Consider the following 6,197-nt stretch of genomic DNA (forward strand, 5'->3'; position numbering starts at 1 on the left):
AATCCACTACTTCCGTGTGCATTTTCTTTTGCTGCTCAGACTGAGACTGAAATGATCAGAACTATCTTTATGGACTGCGAGAAAATTTTAGCTTTTGACCAATATTGTATTAATAAGTGTGTGCATTTGATATCTTTCTTACTGTAATTACGAAAATTTTTTCAAATCTGTATTGGGCACTGCCCAAACCAATTTGTAAAATTTCTCGTGGGGAGCATGGGGGCTATGTAAGTAGGCTGTTTAGGTTTTTTTTATTGGTAACGCCACCTCTGTATAGAAAATCACTGGCTGTGCGGTGTGCAGTCTGTGGCTGCTTTGCATTGTTGTAATACTCGCCATTGTAGTGTTAGGCAGCTGGCTGTGAACAGCGCATAGCGTTGGGCAGTTGGAGGTGAGCCGCCAGCAGTGGTGGATGTGGGGAGAGAGATGGCGGAGTTTTGTAATTTGTCATGAACTGCTATATATATGATGATATCAAGGTAAATACATTCTTTGTTCTCTATTAATATCTTTCATTTGCTAACTATCCCTATCAGTAGTTAGTGCCTTCCATAGTTTGAATCTTTTATTTAGCTGGCAGTAGTGGCGCTCGCTGTATTGCAGTAGCTTGAGCAGCGAAGATTTTTGTGAGGTAAGTGATTTGTGAAAGGTATAGTTTAATGTTAGTCAGGGCCATTCTTTTGTAGGGAATTTTGAAAGTCAGATTGCGTTGCGCTATAAATATTGTGTGTCAGTTTAAGGACAGTCCTGTATAATTGTTTAAAGGGGACGTTTCACGTTATCCACGAAAAGGTCCGCAGTGTGTGTCAAAAAACGTGGGTGAATTGATTGATATATTAATTGTTATATCCTAGCCAGTAATGCCACCCGAGCCCGCTGCCAAAAGGTTGGCAGCATCAAAGTCCGGACGCCGTCCGCATAAGCAGCGCCAGCGAGACAGGAAATCGCCGCAAGTCTGCGCGCGCCACCACTGGCTTCTGGTTTCTTAAGCGCTGGAGTCGCGAGCGCTAGGACAGTTCTGTACTCGCCACTCAGTTGTATACTCGCCACCGAATTGTGTACTTGCTAGTCAGTTGTGTGTTCATCGCAGCAGATTTGTTGTTTGTCGTCAGCCGACGCTGACCTAATCGCTCCGACTCGAACTAGACAGATTTCTGTAGACACGGAGTTCACTACTGTGTTTCTGTATCTTCGTTAATAAAGATAAGTACCGACTTTTATTTAATCAGTGTGTTTGGGTTTTCATCTTTCTGGTCATTGTTCCAGCGGACCGGTCGGCCCGCTATTAAAAGTGTGGCGGTGACTTCGTAAGCCGTTTCTACAGCGAATTGTTTGTCGCTACGAACGCCGCCACAAAATTAATGACAACGTTTAAAAATGTATAAAAGGGGAGAAATGTTCAAATGTGTGTGAAATCCTACGGGACTCAACTGCTAAAGTCATCAGTCCCTAAGCTTACACACTACTTAACCTAAATGATCCTAAGGACAAACACACACACCCATGCCCGAGGGAGGACTCGAACCTCCGCCAGGACCAGCCGCATAGTCCATGACTGCAGCGCCTCAGACCGCTCGGCTAATCCCGCGCGGCGATAGGGGAGATTCATGAAAAGAAGAGCCACGCAGCGTCGAACACACTAAACTGAATCACGACGTCTGCTACGTAGGGAGTGTGAATAGTCGTCTCATAGTGCAGCGAAGTATCCCACAGCTATTCTTTTCACATTTCTACATCAAAAGATGTATGACACCAGTGCTCTAATCGTAGCTTAACTGTAAAACATTGCTGAAAGTGTATTTTGGCCTCTGATGATCTGAAGGTGAGTGGATTTATTTTGTCTGTTTTATTTTTGTTATGTTGCCATTCACCGCACCTTCTAAATTCTTCTCCTGTACCAGTTATTCCAAAGAAATGACATTCTTCTAGCACCAGTTTATATTAATATGGTTAAAAAAATGTTTACTCAGAAAATCAGTGAGATACAGAAAGGCACTCAGGAACCAATATATATTACTTTACAAAATAGTCACCATGGTTGACTAAGCATTTTTCCATTGGTAAACTAGTCTGTTGAAACTGGAATAAAAGAAATTAGGGTCCAGAGCTAGGAACCACTTATAATAGCCTCCTGAACATCGGCATCGGTTCTGAAGTGGCGACCGCCCAGGCGCTTCTTTAACAGCCCAAAGAGATGAAAATCATTTAGTGCGAGACCCTGGCTGTATGGAAGATGTTCCATAGCAGTATATCGGAAATGCCGAATCAATCACACGTAACCGAGGCTGTATGCCGTCGGGCATTGTAGTGAAACAACACGACACCTTTCGAAAGAAGTTTGTCGTTTCCTCCGAATCGTCTTCTGCAGCCGTTTCAGAATGGTAAAATAACCCACAACATTCAAGGTCTCTCCATGGAGGAGAAAATAACCAGCAGCACACACTGTGTGTGCCAAAAGACTGCGACCGCAACTTTCTTGATGAGTTCTATTGTTCTGAACTTCGTTTTGGGAAAAGACGAGAGATGTCTCCATCAGGTTAATGCTTAATTCGTCTCAGGTGTCCTATAATGTATTCACGTCGCGTCTCCCTTGACGATACGTTGTAGGAATAGAACATTCTCCACATAATATTGCATTTAGTGCTGGACACACACAACCCCAATTACTTGGATTTATTTTCGTCTGAGAGCTGCCACGGAGCCCAGCGAGAACATGTTTTGGGCTCTGAGCACTATGGGACTTAACATCTGTGGTCATCAGTCCCCTAGAACTTAGAACTACTTCAACCTAACTAACCGAAGGACATCACACACATCCATGCCCGAGGCAGGATTCGAACCTGCGACCGTAGCGGTCACGCGGTTCCAGACTGAAGCGCCTAGAACCGCACGGCCACTCCGGCCGGCCAGAACATGTTTTCCTGTTGTCCGATGCACTGTGCGCAATACTGTGAAGACGTCGAGGCCGTGTACAGTCTGTCGCATATGAATGTGATGATCGGCCTGAATCAACTCTATGACGCGATACACTTCTGCATTAGATGTAGTCGTGTTCGGCCACCGTGACCTTTCCCCGTCTCGTACATCTGTTCTGCCATTACCGAATTACTGACACCAAAATAATAACTGTTTGCATTATATTGTACACAATCTGTAAACTTGCACTAGTTGGCGGAGAATCGTAGCTGGGAACGTTTTCTTTAAACGTGAAGTCCTTACTACACTTCTCACTTAAACCGCCGACCATGTATCCGTCAATGGCTTCATTGTGAAACTGCATTTCGAAGCACAAAGGCACAGCTACATCCATCTACCAGCGGCATTTGAAAGATGTGATCATCTCTTCTATCTCCACACCTACATCTACACGGAAACTCTGCGAATCACATTTAAGTCCGCGTAGCGCGCGGAAAGAATGAACACCTATATCATTCCGTACGAGCTCTGATTTCCCTTATTTTATCGCGGTGATCGTTCCGCCCTGTGTAGGTCTGTGTCAACAAAATATTTTCGCATTCGGAGAAGAAAGTTGGTGATTAGAATTCCGTGAGAAGATTCCGTCGCAACGAAAAACGCCTTTCTTTTAATGATTTCCAGCCCAAATCCTGTATCATTTCTGTGACACTCTCTCCCATATTTCGCGATAATACAAAACGTGCTGCCTTTCTATGAACTTTTTCGATTTACTCCGTCAGTCCTACCTGGTAAGGATCCCACACCGCGCAGCAGTATTCTAAAAGAGGATGAACAAGCTTAGTGTAGGCAGTCTCCTTAGTAGGTCTGTTACATTTTCTAAGTGTCCTGCCAATAAAACTCAGCCTTCGGTTAGCCTTCCCCACAACATTTTCTATGTGTTCTTTCCAATTTAAGTTGTTCGTAATTGTAATACCCTAGGTATTTAGTTGAATTTACGGCTTTTCGATTAGACTGATTTATCGTGTAACCGAAGTTTAACGAGTTCCTTTTAGTACTCATGTGGACGACCTCACATTTTTCGTTATTTAGGGTCAACTGCCACTTTTCGCACCATTCAGATATTTTTTCTAAATCGTTCTGCAGTTTGATTTTATCTTCTGATGACTTTATTAGTCGATAAACGACAGCGTCATCTGCAAACAACCGAAGACGGCTGCTCAGATTGTCTCCCAAATCGTTTATATCGATAAGGTACAGCAAGGGGCCTATAACAATACCTTGGGGAACGCCTGAAATCACTTCTGTTTTACTCGATGACTTTCCGTCAATCACTACGAACTGTGACCTCTCTGACAGGAAATCACAAATCCAGTCACATAACTGAGACGATATTCCATAAGCACGCAATTTTACTACGAGCCGCGTGTGTGGTACAATGCCAAAAGCCTTCCGGAAATCCAGGAATACGGAATCGTTCTGAAATCCCTTGTCAATAGCACTCAGCACTTCATGTGAATAAAGAGCTAGTTGTGTTTCACAGGAACGATGTTTTCTAAACCCATGTTGACTGTGTGTCAATAGACCGTTTCCTTCGAGGTAATTCATAATGTTCGAACACAATATATGTTCTAAAATCCTGCTGCATATAGACGTTAACGATATGGGTCTGTTCAAAAAATGGCTCTGAGCACTATGGCACTTAAAATCTATGGTCATCAGTCCCCTAGAACTTAGAACTACTTAAACCTAACTAACCTATGGACATCACACAACACCCAGTCATCACGAGGCAGAGAAAATCCCTGACCCCGCCGGGAATCGAACCCGGGAATATGGTCTGTAATTTAGTGGATTACTCCTACTACCTTTCTTGAATATTGGTGTGACCTGTGCAACTTTCCACTCTTTGGGTACGGATCTTTCGTCGAGCGAACGGTTGCATATGATTGTTAAGTATGGAGCCAATGCATCAGCATACTCCGAAAGCAACCTAATTGGTATACTGTCTGGACCAGAAGACTTGCTTTTATTAAGTGATTTAAGCTGCCTCACTACTCAGAGGATATTTACTTCTACGCTACTCATGTTGGCAGCTGTTCTCGATTCGAATTCTGGAATATTTACTTCGTCTTCTTTTGTGAAGGCATTTCGGAAGACTGTGTTAGTAAATCTGCTTTGGCAGCACTGTGTTTGATAGTATCTCCATTGTTATCGCGCAGAGAAGGCATTGATTGTTTCTTGCCGCTAACATACGACCAGGATCTCTTTGGATTTTTTGACAGGTTTCGAGACAAAGTTTCGTTGTGGAAACTGTTATAGGCGTCTCGCACTGAACTCCACGCTAAGTTTCGAGCTTCTGTAAAGGATCGCCAATCTTGGGGATTTTGCGTCTGTTTAAATTTGGCATGTTTGTTTCGTTGTTTCTGCAGCAGTGTTCTGACAAAGTATTGTGTACCAAGGAGGATCAGCTCCGTCGTTTGTTAGTTTATTTGGTACAAACCTCTCAATTGCTGCTGATACTATTTCTTTGAATTTAAGCCACATCAGGTCTACACTTATATTATTAATTTGGAATGAGTGGAGATTGTCTCTCAGGAAGGCGTCAAGTGAATTTTTATCTGGTTTTTTTAATAGGCATATTTTTCGCTTATTTTTCGAGGATTTGGGGATTCCAATATTCAATCTCGCTACGACAACCATGTGATCACTAATCCCTATATCGGTTTTGATACTGGTTATTAACTCACGATTATTTATTGCTAAGAGGTCAAGTGTGTTTTCACAACCCTTTACTATTCGCATGGACTCATGAACTAACTGCTCGAAATAATTTTCAGAGAATGCGTTTAGCACAATTTCGGATGATATTTTATGCGTACCTCCGGAATTAAACATGTATTTTCGCCAACATATCGAGGATAAATTAAAGTCACCACCAACTATTATCGTATGAGTCGGGTACGTGTTTGAAATCAAATTCAAGTTTTCTTTGAACCTTTCAGCAACTGTATCATCTCAACTGGGAGGTCGGTAAAAGGATCCAATTATTATTTTATTCCGGTTGCCAACAATGACCTCTGCCCATACTAACTCACAGGAAGTATCTACTTCAATTTCGCGACAAGTTAAACTACTTTTAACAGCAACAAACACGCCACCGCAAACCGTGTTTAGCCTATCTTTTCGGAACACCGTTAGGTTCTTCGCAAAATTTCGGCTGAGCTTATATCCGGCTTTAGCCAGCTTTCAGTGCCTATAACGACTTGAGCATCAGTGTTTTC

This window comes from Schistocerca nitens, chromosome 3, assembly GCF_023898315.1.
Source record: "Schistocerca nitens isolate TAMUIC-IGC-003100 chromosome 3, iqSchNite1.1, whole genome shotgun sequence".
Taxonomy (NCBI): Eukaryota; Metazoa; Arthropoda; class Insecta; order Orthoptera; family Acrididae; genus Schistocerca; species Schistocerca nitens.